Source organism: Lissotriton helveticus, chromosome 10 (assembly GCF_964261635.1).
Source record: "Lissotriton helveticus chromosome 10, aLisHel1.1, whole genome shotgun sequence".
Lineage (NCBI taxonomy): Eukaryota > Metazoa > Chordata > Amphibia > Caudata > Salamandridae > Lissotriton > Lissotriton helveticus.
Window position 1 is genome coordinate 156,859,259 of NC_136071.1, and position 13,763 is coordinate 156,873,021.

Genomic DNA, 13,763 nt, shown 5'->3' on the forward strand with positions numbered 1-13,763 from the left:
GACTTGCGTTGTAAAAGATGCGTCGTAATAGCACCGCGGTGTTTTGACCGTGTTGTGATGCATGTTTACCGTAAATTAGACTGTGTCTTGTGAGAAGGTTGACCAAGAAGTCAAATAACCCTAGTATCATCAGAGTAGACCATCAAACACAGACCAAAAGAGTTTGCAAGCTGAGAAAAATAAACATTACAGAGCGCCATGCTCAATGATAATCCCTAAGGTATAGGCAGTGCAATTTACAATAGATTGAAATGGCATCATATGAAACACTAGACATCGGTCGTCAAGAAACAACTTTAACCAGTCTAATGCTTTGCAAGCACAGCTCACCAACCAATCGAGTAAAATAGAATGATTCAAGGTGCTGAATGTGACTAACCAATCATAAAGGGTGGAAGAACCTCTGCCATAATCGTATTATTTATTAAATTATTAGTTAATTGATTGGTTTCATTAGCTTCCAATTTGATACATCATATTCAGAATGGATGTTTTCGTTCACGCCAGCTTTCTTCCAATACCCATTTTCTGTGTGAAGCCATAGATTATTTTTCTGCTTTCAACACACCAGCCATCATAATTTTGTTAAATGCTGAAAAGGCTTTTGACCTTGTGAGTTGGACATTTCTGTTTAACTCTCTGCGGGTAATAGCTTTTCCTTTCTAGCTCACAAGGACCATACTCGCACTGTACCCATGTGCCACCACTTCCTTGGTGGTAATTGGGAAACTGATTCAGGCGAATATAATTTCACACAGGCCTAGACAGGTGCCTTATCCCACTTACTTGAAGCCTTTGGGCATATGCCCCACGTTCTAATTTAAAAATCAAATCACTTTGTTTGCTATGGTCATGCCCTAGCCCTAATAGCAAATACATCGCTTGTCCAGTTCTCTAGAACTTTAATTGTATGCCGAGGATATGGCTCTTTTCTTAGATACGGACACTCAAAATATAGAATTAGCATTTTAACTTTGTGCCTCTTTCACAGCACTAGAAGTAACACGGTCAATATGACCAAAAGAGGTTTGCTTTCTCAACGCGGACAGTTACTTCCGGCCTTATTAAGGCAGAATCATAACAGGAGACCTAAAAGCTACTTAGGAATATGAGTATCTGAAAACTGAGAACTTATGTAATCTAATTTCTAAGCTTTTGCTTTAAAAAAAAATCAGCCTATTACTAGATAGCTGGAGCAGGCTGCCCTTATTCCTAACCGGAAGAGCTTCTACTATTAAAGTGAATACATGGTTCTGAATAACTTCAGCGCGAATGGTGATGCTGGCTCGGGCAGGGCTCGGGCTCTGAGGGGCGAGATTTCTAAAGGGATGGTTTACGCCATGTACGGATCGTGACAGCCAATTGTGAGAATTTTATACCCTACTGTTTTCACCGATAAATTGGGAAATGTCCTAGATTCATCATTATATTATACTAAATGTATGTTTTTTTGCCTCCTAAGACCTACATGTTAATGTATTGTTTCGATGATTATGACGTGGGCTGGATGTAAGGGAGTAATATTCCCATCGGACGGTACTCTGTATTTTTTGCACTGCTTGTTTCTTTCTTTTATGTTGTGAGTAACTCAATAAAACAGTTTTTTTTTTAAAGTGAATACATTACCATTCATGACTTTTCTTTTTAACTTATCCTTCCATATTATATGAGCATGTATTTAAGAAAGCGGAATCTTTAGTAATGAGTTTATGGAATAATCTTCAACCAAGGACCCGCTTTAAAAGCTATTTCGGAGAAGGGAAGCCATTGGAAAAACTGTAAAAATAATTCCATAGAAGGTTTTACGAAAGTGTTGACATAAGTAGGAGAAAAGAAACTTTAAGAAGTGAAAGTCCTGCCTGTTTAAAGAAGATAGCAGCAGAAGAAATAGAAGGTACTATCGGCCAGTCGAATATCACTCTTCTATTCTTTTATAGCAGAAACATCATTTTCAAATCATCATCATAACCAAGGCATCATTGCCTTACAAGATCATCTAATTTCCATTAATTCATGGGTGAATAGAAGGGCAGCTTAGCAAAGGACTAACAGGTTTCAGTGATGCAATTACATCTAGGTTGTTCTTGGTTGTGACTGGAATGTTTGCGCACAAGGCAAAGGCAAACATATAAGATGTAACCTTGATCCAATGGCAAGTGAAGGGAACGGAGGCAATAGTGGTAACAGCCTGCTTGTATTGAAAAAGCATAGAAAAAGGGATATAACTATAATCTGCCCAAGCCACATCAACTAATGCAGAAACAGACGTATCCCTATAAGTGGTACATTTTTATTTTAAATTTTTTAATGTTTTATAGAGGGCGAGCTTAACCCGTGAGGGTATCAGAGCGTTTTACACAGTTACACAGTAAACAAAGCAAAATAGTCTCAGGTGCAGAAATATATAAAGTTTGGGGAGGGGTAGGGTAGTTGAGGAGCATAGAGGAAAAAAAAAAGAAAAGAAGAAGAAAGATTACCACCATATGAGTAGGATGATTCATGTGTCATACCTGTAGCCTGACTGGTACCAAGGAAAGAGGATACCTCTAAAAGATAAGGAAAATCAAAGCAAACATTAAGGTCACCTAACAGCATGACTATCAATATGAATGGAAATAAATGAGGCACATGCCTCAGATTTTGGGGCGGCCCCTGGATTAAGAGTAGGGAGCTCTATAAATCAAATCAGCGATGTGATCTTGGTGGCTAGGAGGGATCACACATTCATTTAAATACACCTTAAAGCAGCCGAAATGGTAAGGCCAGCCCCAGAATCAGGAGTTGCAAACTTAACATGGGAATAACCAGTGTCAAGCAAAAACAATCCTTGGTAAAACTGCAGTGACTTGAATAAATGAGTTAGGGAGTAAGAAGTTATTCACACAAGTAGCTGAGATGTAGGACAACGAACCAGAGTTCTGGGCGCTAGGTCTGGCCAAGACACAAATAGGTTTGCTTTTGGCTCCCGCTGCATAGATGTGCAGTAAACGCCATTAAATGGACGCTTTGGGGGCGGCACATGGGTAAAATTCATCGCCCATTAGAATGGACGCTTTGGGGGCGGCACATGGGTAAAATGCATCGCCCATTAGAGTGCTGACCAAAAAAGAAAGCAAGATGGTGGGTGCCACGTCAGTGAGGTGAACAAAAAAACAGCCTCTTACACTGCAGCAACAACAAGAACAGAGGTACAATCACAGTTTAACATGTAAAAAAAAGCCACACCTGAACACTACGGGGCCTATTCACGAAGGGCATTCTATAGCGCATTTAGTAGTAATACCGTAGAACTACAAAATGCTATTCACTAATCTACATGCCGAGGTCTATTCCCCCGTCTCTCGTGTCTTTTATGTACCGGGATCTCCAACAGAGTGCAAAGATTTCCACACACATAAGCATGGGTTTTAGTAGTAAATATGAGGGGTACAGGAGGGGATGATTGGAAAATGGGCAATACATTTGACTACATGCAAGGAATTAAGACCGGAGTAAGGATGTTTTTAAGGAGGGTTAATGAGCGGCTTAGGGAGGGGCACACCAACCCACAAATTAGCCCATTGTTATTCAAAAACTAACTTACATCGTTACTACAAGCTAAAAGGATCCAAAATATAAATACATTTGATTTAATGCTCAACAAATTACATGTAATTAAACATAATTTGTAGTCTATTATAAAATATGTAAATTACCTTCTTTACATTAAAAAAATAATGTAACCATAGTTTTTAAATAATTAAATTAATATAAAATTATTTTGTGCATAACCTTTAATAATTTGTATAAAATGATAAATATAAAATGCATACTATAGGTGGGATTGTTTTTACTTAAATCGTAAAAAACAATCCAATTGAATACGTTCAGTATAATGAAATTTGAATGCTACTATTTTATTTTTATATATTTAAAATAAAATATTTGAAATTAATTGACTTTGACATAGGGAGTGCTCCACCTCGGTGGCAGAGATCTCTGCCTACGTGTGAAAAGTTACTAGTATTAGCTTTACACTCATAAATTATGCTCCACTCCCTGGTTTCAGAAGGGTAGAGACATATAAGCCTACGCCTTATAATTAATGTACACCTGTGAATAGCCTAAAGTAGGAAATGTACTACAAAGTGTAAGAGTAAACTTACACATGTACCTTTAACTTTGCAAAGAGCCCCTTTAAAACCTACAACAGCGATTAACAATAAAGCTGTAGCGCAACAGTGATATAATAGCCAGTGGATCATCTGCACCTGAGAGGTCCAGTGAGACGGCAACTTATGTGGAGAGAAAAAAAAAGGCATAACAAGCATCATGGACTTTGTGGAGAGAGAGAGGGATACCTCAATTTGTTTTTCTCCATGTACCTTATGTCACCTGAACTCCACAGTTTGTGTTTTTTAATTGTCAATGTGCTGCTCTTGCTTCATCAAAGTGAATGCTCCATTCGCAGAGCCTGCCTGAAACCTGGAGAAGACCAGATCATTCCCCTAGAGCCCAAGCTTTCTATCTTCTGCCCAACCTTGTGAAATACCCCAAGGAATGGAGAAACAAATGTTCCTGCTGTTTCTATCGGAAAAATCTATACCAATAAAGGACTATGGTCCTGATTTAAAGTGTGGCAGACAGGCACTCAGTCACAAAGGTGCCAAGGAGTTGGCATGAACTCTCCAGATTGTTTACCATGACTAGATTTGTCCCTGCAAAGTTGTTTTGTATTTTTGTTGTATATGAATGAGTGTAATAATAGATATGTGTGTTTGGAAATATGGTCTGTTTGAGATGTGTGACTATATGAGGTATGAATGCACTGGCTGTAAATGTGTCAGGTTTTTAAAGAAAAGCAATTGATCCCGCTATTTTTGTATCTCATGACCAACAAATGTTTAAGATATTAAATAATAAAATTAATTGAAAAAGTGATTCTCCTAGTGTCTGTTCACACTGATTTACTTGATTGACCAAGTGAGATTTCTGTTTGATATCCTGGAAATATAGCAAGGGTCTGGACCTCTGTGTCCTACACTGGACACCCCTCACCTACATTATAATCTTCCACTTAAATAGATGAACCATAAGTAGTCATCAGAACAGGCTCTGCAAATTTTGGTCCTCGACTTAAGTCTGAGTATTGATGACAGATCAATGGATGAAAGCAGAATTCAAAAGACCACCACAGTGCATCGTGAAACCCTTAAGTCCACACCTGCCACTGTAGGCTAGATCCCAGGTGATGTATCTCCAGCTCCTGGACCCAGATCCTTCCTCTGGTGGCTCACACATATTTTTAATAAACTCATCTTTCGTAAGATCATGTAGTGTTACTTAACACTCTGATATCCGGTGCACTGCCACCTCATCCGTGGAACACTACAATCCAGAGGTTGCACAGTTTTATGCAGGTTGATCAGTTTTCTCAGCTACTCCCATCTCAATTTATGCTCAGTACTGGGATATCAATGCTTGCTGCAGTCATTATAGAGGTGCACCTTGAATGCCCTCTAAATGTCTCAGTACAGAGACATCAGTGCAATTAAACCCTGTATATATCTGTACTGGCACATTATACTTGCCAACCCTACTATTTTTATTTAGTCGCAACATCCCCCGCCGATTTCAGACAATTATCCTATGGCATTCCATGGGATCAGAGCAACCTCTGCATTTCACTACCTCTCATACAGGGAACATTATGAAAGCACTGCCGGAACAGGCAGCCTCGAGGTAAATTCAGAACTGGGCTCTGGATTTTGGACCTAGAGGTGTCATGAGAGATGAAAGAGCAGCCAGGGGAAGTGCAGCCCACCCAGCTACAGCCTAACCCAGTCTCTGCTTTCTCCCATGTAACGGTTACAGAAAAATAAAGCTTTTGGAAGGACTGCTTCCTAATTGAATTGACTGGGGGCATTTGCCTTCTGAAGCCCAGGCTTCCCCAAGCACACAAGGCCGAACATCTACAAGTGAGAAGCAAATTAAACCCGATTCCTCCTGCAATGAGACTGAACCACTGTTCTGCACCTCAGTGCACTGTGTTACTTGCACTCTTTATTATAATTGCTTAATCTTTGAGAAATGCGACTATCTGCCTGACTAATAGTTTGTTCCTACAGACCCACCTCTTCCATGTTCCACCATCACCTGCTGAGACAGCCTCGAAGGTCTCTTTTTCCAGCAGAGGATGTATTGGTAAAGACCCCAGAATGTAGGCCAGTAATCCGATTCATTACCACTGAATAGTCTTGGAGCACAAGGCCTCTCAGAATTTATCGACTTGGATATAATAGCTCCTCGCCCTGGATTACTTCCCTGATAGGACGTCTCACCGTCATTGAATGTGAGGCGCACACCTTTGGACACTTCATTCCCATACATTGCTTGTGAGCCTACATTTTTTAGCACTGGGTGCATGCTGTTTCACACTGAGAAACAGTATCTTTGTGAGCAGTCTAGAACAGGATTTGTCAGTCTGACTGAGAATCACATTGTCACTCACTGTGAGCTTCACACCTCTGAGCATAGTCCGATTTATAGAAAGCAGAGCGTAACATCCTGCCTTGAAGGAGCAAAGAATGTTATAGTGGTGCCTGGGGAGACAACCTGGCAGGTTGCCTCCCTGAAGATGAAGATCAGCATTACTCGCTGGGTTTTACACTCCATTATTTCCCTGGTGATAAGCGACAACATGAGGGAGGAGAGTTACCCTAGGGTAGACAGCCTCTTCTTTGCCACAGTGGTGGCAGCAGGTCAGACCTATGGTCAAGACCGAGTTCACGGGGACCACCGGACTGGTAATAGTTAAATCCTCTGATTGAAAGGTCAAATCGTGTGGTGAACGGCGTGATATCAATCCCTTCCAACATTTTTATGGACATTTGGTGCATGGGTTGGAATGCATTGCGTGCACAAGAGACAGCACGCTACTTCGTGCCATCACACAATTATGTTGGTTGCTCGAATGTGTCCTAATGCTTCGGCTCAAGGGGCCTGAGCTATCTCTAGGAAACAGCAATGCAGCAGAATGCATTTAAGATTAAGGGGACAGGGCATGATTTTAGAGGTGTTGAGGTAATTCAGGCATCTGAATGGCTGGGTCCTGTAGTTTTAGCCTGGAAGGGTAGTGAAGCGATACAATTATGTGTAGACTTACACCATTTGAACTCTGCCATTTGGGTTCATATGTATCCTTGCTCAATATTGGTGAAGTGCTGATGACAATTAAGGGAGAAACAAAGATTTTTACCACTTTGGACTTGCATACCATCGAAAATGTCTTCATCCTAATTCTAGGTCACTAAAATCTTTCGACTAAATGGCCAAACTGGTACAAGCGCATGTCCATCGGGCTGGCTTCCAACAAGCAACGCACCATATTTTCAATGATATTGATAATGTTCCTAATTTCCAGGATGATATCTTAATATTTGGGGAGGCTCCCAGAGTACATGATAAAATGTTATGGGCTGTTCTTCAACACAGAGGGTTAACAGTCAAGAAGGATAAGTCCAATAATCGGGGTCAAGGGATTTTAGTATTTTGGCAATTGGTTGGATGAAAATGTGATACGACTTAAGTTTAAGTTGCTAACAGTAATAGAGTAGGCCCTTTCTCCTTTATCAAAGAACCACTTGCAGTCTTTCTTGGGCCTTGCAGAATATTATTGCTGGGTTTTACCAGCGTTTGCCGATAGGGTAAAGTGCAGATGGAAACTAAAGTTGAAAACTAGAAAATTTGTGTGGTGCAAGTAGGGTGAAAGGGAGTTGTTCTTTGAATTAAAAAGAGAATTGCAACAACCCCCGCACTTTGATTCCAGAAATTTGATACAAGAAATAAAGCCTTCATCGGCATTCATGTCAGTAACTTAGGGCCTGTTGTAGGTAATCTCATTTTACCGATTCCTAAATACCGAATTTTACCGATTCGGAATTTAGGAATCGGTAAATATGATGTAGGTAAAAAAATCTGCAAAATTTACTGATTCGGAAATATTCCTTAATACCGATTCGGTAATAAGGAATACCTTCCCATTCATTCCTATGGGCCTGAAGGCCCGTAGGAATGAATGGGAAGCCATTCACCATTACAGATTCGGTATTTACCAAATCGGTAATAGCGGGAGCATATTCAAGGGTGGCAGTGTCACATTGTCACCCTGTTGCACCCCTGAATCGTGCAAGTGTGCACATGTGGCGCACATACATGCCCTAAGTCCATGTATGTCTGCCACATGGCACCTTGAAAAAAGCAAATGATTGCTTTTTTTAAGGTATTCGGTCTTTACCACCAACTTGTAGTTGGTGGTAAATAACGAATCCTTAAAGCAGAAATCCACTCACTTAAGTGCTACCTACATAGGTTTTAAGGAATCGGTAATTTACCGATTCCTTAATATAAGGAATCAGTATTTTACTGATTCCTTAAAATAAGGAATTGGTAAATTACCGAATCCTTATTTCCAGCCTCCTACATTAGGAAGGGTTAAATACCGGTCGGTAACGGGAAATTCACCAATTTTCGGCCGTTACTGACCGGTATTTAGCTACCTACATCTGGCCCATAGGGTTGTTGCTGCTTTACTGCAGCACAGGATAGGTAAGGTCACTGCAGTATATGTATTTTGACTATTGAGGGATGCTAAGAAAAATAACCATCATCGAAAGGGAAGTACTGGCATGTTGGTAGGGTGTAAACTATTTTAGGTTTGTGTGGGGCACTAAGTTTATCATTCAGACTGATCATCACCCGCTGATAGATATTTTTTAATTAACAAGGGGGCATGGAACCCCACTGCTAGAACTTCACATTCTTGTCTGACGCTTTTAGGATACAAATATAGAATGGAATATGTTCCTGGAAAAAACAATTCTAGCAGATTTGTGATCTCATCTGCTAATAAAGAATATGCCACGTTACAACGCATGCGATACATCGCATGCCATTACAACGTGGTCGTTACAACGAACGCGTTGTTACATTGCTTACTATTTCAACACAAGTCCCTACAACGACTTGCTGTAGAGGGCGTTGGAATAGTTAATTTACTATTCCAACTCCAGTCTGTGCAACAGTACGGAAGGTGTTGGATTTTAAACCCATCACCTTCTGCCCCCTACAGCAAGTCGTTGTAACGACTTGCGTTGTAATGGTTAGCGATGGTACAACATGGTCGAATAATGACCGCGTTCTAATGGCATGCAATGTATCGTATGCAATGTAAAGGATGTTTCCTGCTAATAAAGGGGGTTCTTGCCAGTGAGCCTCTTGAAGAGGTTCTGGATGCTCAAGTGGATGAGATTTCAGAGGGGTGAATCTCACAGGTGGAATTGATGGCTGCCATGCAGAGGGATATGGTGTTGCAGTAAGTACATGACAGAGTATTGGCCTTGGAGGGCTCATGCTTCAGACACAGCAGAATCTTTTTATAATGTGTGTGTGTAACTTTTGGGTTCTAGTGACGTGATGCTGAAAGGTGAGCTGTGGGTTGTGCCTGAAGCTTTGAGAGAATGCATTATGAAGTTAGTACTCAAAGGTCACAAAGGAATGAGAGCCATCAAGCGTCACAGAGTAAAGTACTGGTGGATAGGGCTTAACAATGATGTGGAACGTATTATTAGGGAGTGTGTGATGTGTGCATGGAGCGAGTAATTGCAAAACGCCGTAAAAAAAGCCACCAGTAGAACCGAAGAAAGAACGGATAAGCACAAAGTTTTTGTACTTTGAGATTTTATGGTATTTGTAGATGCAGGGTCCAAGAGCCCTACAAGTGAACGCCATGGATAGATTGCAGAAGTCTAATATCGGGTATTTTGTTGTAGCATTTCTATTATATTTTGAGCAATGATCGTTGGAAGAACTCTGCTTTTTCTCACTCACTCGAAATGTTTGGGAGACATTACATGTATTTTGTATTTTATGAGCGTACTACCACACTTAGGTGATGCAGGCCAGGTTCATGTAAAATTTTCAACGGCGGCAGTAGTAAATGTAGGGTTTTTGTTTTATTATTGCGTGAATAGTGCCGGGACACCAATCATCTAGGCGCTGTGTATGATTTTTATTCTAACCTTAACTGCGCCTGGAGACCTGTCAGTGTCCACTAGGCGCGCTTAGGGCAAGGAGAGGGAATTCAGGAATGAAAGATGAAGGACTGCACCCACGAGAGATAGAGTGAAAAAAATAGACCTTACGACAGATGAGGGCATAGGAGAAGAGATGACGTTGACAGTAACTGTATAATATATTTAATGCACTAACATTTGGAGCAGTTTTAATGTGTTTAAAATATTTCAAGACTACACATTCACTATTGGTTTATAAACCTTCTTGCTTTCTCAAATCTGCTTTAAAATGCACCATTTGTCACTCATTTTTTCAAAACTTTCTCAGGTGGAGAACAACCCCACCCTCCCCAACGAACCCCAGTTTTCTCTGTTGAGCTCCTTCGTTCACAAAACACTCATCAACAACTTTTATGCGCCACCACTTGTCACAAACGTCACAAACAGCCACTGATGGAGACATACGCCAATCTCATTTTGTCAAATGTTGAAAATAATTGAGAAGAAAGAATAAGGAGTCTTTTTTTTTTTTACTAGAAAAATAGACTTATAAACAAATAGGTACCTGCAAGGATATACAAACATAAACATGCAATTAAAATAACCCGAATCATTTTATTACAACAATACCCAGAGCTTCTAAAATTGTTTGTTCTGACACAATCACTGCCAGATGGAATGTTGCTGAAGTCTTAGACCATTTTATTCTAAAGTGTAAAAGATGGCAGCAAAAAGACAGAGGTAGCTTTTTTAACAGTACCCTATATGTTTCTCCTTGTGCGCTGTAAGAAAGATATAACATTACGTTCTGAAACATAATTGTAGGGAGGGTTTCCACGTATCTGCAAGTAGATATTTTCCAAACCCTCTTTAACAACCTTAATGGATTTCAGTAAAAAACAGTTTCTTCAGTAACAGTGGTCTAACAAATTTAAAGTAATCAGAGACACTCGAGTGTTATTGCTGTGCGCAGTAATAAATGTAATATATTCAGCAAGAGCATTAGGAAACTATGCATCAGCTAAAAGGCTTTACACGTAGATTTACCCAACCAATGAATACTGCATATTTAGAAGTTCAAAACCTGATTGGCAGAGCTTCAAATATACAATTTGCATGTTTAAAATGCTAATTTCCTTGCAGCAGTCTGTTTTACTGAGCCACTTTAAGTGCTAGACGTCTGTCAGCGTACCTGATGCTGGCTTGCTGGAGTTCAACAACATATGCAAATATGCAAATTAAATCATTTATATTGTACCTTGATCATGTAGCAGATTCGTTCATGCATATTTACACAACCATTTGGGTGGAAATCATTTTCACATCATCGTATCAGACTGCAACATTTCAAAATATTTTCACAAATGTTTGACATACATGATTTCAGCGGAAACAGGTTTTGCTTATTGCACCAAGGCCTAATGGTATAATTAAATAAATATGTACATCATCTGGTATCAGTAAGGGGTCCTGGAGTTTTATGATGGACGAGAAAGGAACAAAATGGCTGGCTGAAGGAGTTGCCTGTTTTATTACTGGCAAGGAACTTTTGACGGAATATTACAGCAGGGGATAAACCAATACATGCAATCACTAGTCAGTGGCCGCACCGCGAGGGCTACAAACAGCTTTCTTGAAAGGACCCACACTGGACTGCACTGGCTGAGAAAAATTACACAGAGGAAGGAGGGTGTTCGAAAACTACGTCAAAAAATAACTTTTTCACACTCACCAGATTTGGACAGAATAAATGGCTAAACTGCCTCAAGCATAATTAGCCACAATACCTAACTGTGATAAGGTTGACCAGATACGAGGCCCACACTTACTGTGCTTAGTGACCGGACAGTGCTTAATTTGGAATGAAAATGTGCATGGGTCCAAAGTTTTCTTAGGAGGCCATCCCTAGCGCTCCAAATTCTGGGGTTGCAGAATACCAGCTTTGCCTAGGCTTGATTCCACCTCATACCCCTTTCTTTAAACTCTCTACACTTCCTGATTCATTATCTCTTTTTTTCCAACCATGCTTGCTCCCTTTGTCACTGTTTTCCTTTGTCTTTCTCCCTTTTCATGGTTTGGGTGAAAGTTTAATAATGAAAAAGATGTCCCAGTTCCCAGAACTCTGTGACGGTGCCAAACACCTGCATCTACTGGCGCAAATGACGCACTAGGACTCAAGTTGCATCTCACTATTGACGCCTCGTGGTGTTTGGGTTGCTGGAGCTTCACTGCACAGAGAACACTGCCATATCAAACCTGTAGTGGACTGCCCCATTCAGCCTAGGCCAAGCCTTATTTGCATACAACTGATCCCCAAACTGGCTGATATACGCTAAAGATGGAAAGGAATGCTATGACCCCCCCCCCCAGTGGCCATTAAACTCAAACTCAATATTTCTAGCCTTCACCTTTGAATTCTTTGCTAACCTCATTAAATGGCACTGGTATATTGGGGTATTGGGATATAGGGCATATCGACTTCTGATGGACTGCTCCTTTTGTGTGGATCCAAAACTGGGCTGCGTTGTGGTGAACCTCAACTGGGCTGCGTTGTGGTGAACCTCTTCTGCAACAACGCAAACAAGTTAAAAATCATGATGGAAAGAAATGATTTTCAAGGGAATTCCCAGCAATAACAAAGCATTACTTAAACAATGTCCATTCATTGTGACTTTTGTAGTTTTAAATTATCACCAGACAAAAAATAGATTTGACCCTCAGTACTTAAAACCTGAAATAGATTCATCACAGTTCTCAAAACGGACACTCCTGCCTCAAGGTGGGGGCCTTGAGGAAGGAAGTCCTCAAAAAAGTGACCTAGAGATGGCATCTCTAACTCATGCCCTCTATGAGGAAAACAAACTGGGTGAAAGTATTAAATGGAAGTCTGATGGATACCAATAAAATTACCAGCACATTCTCTATTTCTTTTGACAATTCAATATCTTGTCTAAATCAGCAGTATAATACAGCAAATGGTTTAGTTCCTTGGAATAGGAAAAAACTATTTGATAGTTTCATGATTTTAAAGTACTTGAGACAGCACGCTTCCCATACAGAAAAGATGCCTCTTCAAACTCCTGACTCACTCCTACAAGGCCCTTCACAACTCCGGGACCGCCTACATCAACCACCACCTGACGTTCCACTGACCCACCAGGGAACTCCACTCCACTTCCATCACCTTGGCCCACACCCCCGCATCACATGGAACCGCTGCAGAGGTCTTTCCTTCTCCTACCTTGCTGCAAAGTCCTGGAACAACCTCCCCCTTCACCTACACCTCTGTACTTTACTTGTAGAATTGAGGAAGAAGCTCAAGACATGGCTCTTTGACCCGAGGGTGTGAAGACTTAGTACCCAGAGACCCTGCCTGGTGACAAGTTGCGCTTTACAAAAACTCTTTTATTGATAACACAAGACACGTTAACTATGTAACCCCAGTCCTTGCAACTTAATATCGATATTACACTCCAGAATCAAGGCAAAAACAGCAGCTATGAGAATGCAAACTTCCACGGGCAAACATTCCTTATGCGTTTCAGTCATTCTACATGTATATATGATTACTTATAGTGGGATATCCCACAGTAAAAGGCCGAGGGAGGGCTGTGTGCTGTACGAATGTACCTCATGCATTCAAAGTTTTTACTTCTAATTTGTCTTGTTCCTGTTTTTACTTCAGTTTCCCTACAATTTGTTCCATTCCCG